Source organism: Protobothrops mucrosquamatus, unplaced genomic scaffold, assembly GCF_001527695.2.
Source record: "Protobothrops mucrosquamatus isolate PMUCROS unplaced genomic scaffold, P.Mucros_1.0 scaffold940, whole genome shotgun sequence".
Lineage (NCBI taxonomy): Eukaryota > Metazoa > Chordata > Lepidosauria > Squamata > Viperidae > Protobothrops > Protobothrops mucrosquamatus.
Genome location: NW_015387189.1, coordinates 169,907 through 172,297, shown reverse-complemented (window position 1 = coordinate 172,297; position 2,391 = coordinate 169,907).

The window sequence follows — 2,391 nt, the reverse complement described above, 5'->3', positions numbered from 1 at the left end:
CATTTAGGCAGGAAAAATCAAAGGTACAAATTTGGCGAGACCTGGCTCAAAAACAGTAACTGTGAGAGGGACCTTGGAGTCCTAGTGGATGATCACTTGACTATGAGCCAGCAGTGTGGAGCAGCAGCAACCAAAAAAGATAATACAATCCTGGGTTGTATAAACAAGGCATAGAATCAAGATCACGCGAAGTATTAGTACTGCTTTATAAAACCCTAGTAAGACCACACCTGGAACACAGCAGCCAAGTTTGGTCACCATATCACAAAAAAGATGTTGAGAGTTTGGAAAAATTCAGAGATGAGCAACTAAGATGATCAAAGGCCTGGAGACTGAAACATATGAAGAACGGCTGCAGGACTTGGGTTTGTCTAGTAGGCATTGATGGAACAGGACAAGACCCTCATGGACAGATAATTATTCAGACCTCTTTGCGTCATAGTAAACCTGAACAATTTCAGGTACATACTGAATTTTGGCATGAATTTACTACACCAATTGAAATACCCCAAGTTACCAAAAAATTGTTTATTGATTTAGCTGAGCATGTTGCTTCTTCACAAGAGGTTAAAAACTGCTTTGTTTGTGGAGGCACTAACATGGGAGAACAATGGTGATGGGAAGCTCGAGAGATTCAATTGGACAATATTACTTCTCATTTCAATTTGACTTGGAAAGATAAGGAGCGTCCAACCAAATGGGCCCTCCATTACATCACTGTGGCCCAGAATTGCATTATTAGACCACAGTCCAACATTGCATATAAGGAATTTGTTGGAGAAACTCTCTGTGAGGGAGGTTGGTTCTGCAATAGTACTTCAACAAACTGTACTTGGCAGGGAAATGAGACTGAACCATCCACCTCATTCCTGGACAGCCTGTTGAAACGTTTATGGTCCAACAAACAAGATGCTTTTATTCCTTGGGCCGCTTCTGATCATTTTTATTAGATTTGTGGAAAATCTGCCTTTGCTGAACTTCCCAAAGCCTGGGCTGGAGCATGTGTCTTGAGCCATGTGAAGCCTAGTTTTTTCCTTTTGCCCATCTCTCAAGGCGAACGGTTGGGTATTCCTATGTTGGAGATCCTGCAGATAGAAAGACAAGGGATGTCTCAAATATTCAGATAGGAAATTGGAAAGATGATGAATGGCCACCAGAGTGGATAATCCAGGTATATGGTCCTGTGACATGGGCACTGGATGGAATGTGGGCATACCGGATGCCTATTTATAGTAGTTTTGGAAATCATCATGAATGAAATCTTCTATAAGGGAATGGGGATATAGTCTCCTCCCTTCATTTCCAGAGGTTTTCTTGCTTTGGGGATTCTTCTCAAGGATTCAATTAGTAGATAGAAGAAAAAAGATCAATACTCTCACAAATTCCAAGCACGCTGTTCACTGATGTTCAGGTTCGTGCCCTGGGATTTTGTCTGCAAGTAGCTTGGGCTAGATGCTGATCTCACACTAGCCTTTCTCCTGTTGGGTTTGGAGGGCTTCCTGCAGATCAAACAAAGTGATTACCATCACTTCGTGATCAACAGGGTGCCCCTCTTTCACGGTCACCTCTTTGCGGCGACTTCGGACCCATCTAGGGTCCCCCTGGCAGGATGAAACTAGCCATGGGGAGCGGAGGTCCGGTCTCGTGTGGCCATGCACTACGGGCGCAAAACCAGAAGCCCCACCATCACCTCCTTCATGTGAAATTAAATGTCTTTAATTTCAAAATGTTGTTCACCTTCCACCATGATAGGCGAGGGCATCTGGAGCACTGGAGGTCTGAGGTTAGAGGTGGTTTGAGTAAGCTACAATGGAAAAGGGTGGATTTGCCATAGGTTTTTAGGCAAGTCTATTTTATAATGATATGTTTAATAGGAAAAGATCCTACAAATTTAGAGCCTAATTTCTTCAAAGGTTGTAAGGACTGCAAATAGTGGAGAGGTATGCTCTGTCACCAACTTTAAATAGTTTTTGTTCCACCCTTCTTTTATCAGCCTGAGCCTTATAAGCATCTCTAGCTTCATCTAAAGTTTTCCTGACAACAGGCCAGGTATTTTGCAACTATTTGATCCATTCCTGCAAAAAGGGGATTTCAGGTTCTTTTGCAGGGAGCTCAGGCATTGGAACAAAAACCTGCCCACTGGCTACCTGAAATGGTGTGAAACCTGTACTAGAATGCACAGCATTATTTATGCAACTTCAGCAAATGGCAACAAATCAGACCAATTGTCTTGTTGATAATTAATAAAACATCTCAAATACTGTTCTAGAACTGTTCAGTCTCTCTGTCCCCCCCATTCGTTTGAGGATGATGAATAGATGACAACCCTTGTCTAGAACCCATTAAGTTCAGAAAAGCTTTCCAGAACTTAGAGGTGAATTGGACACCCCT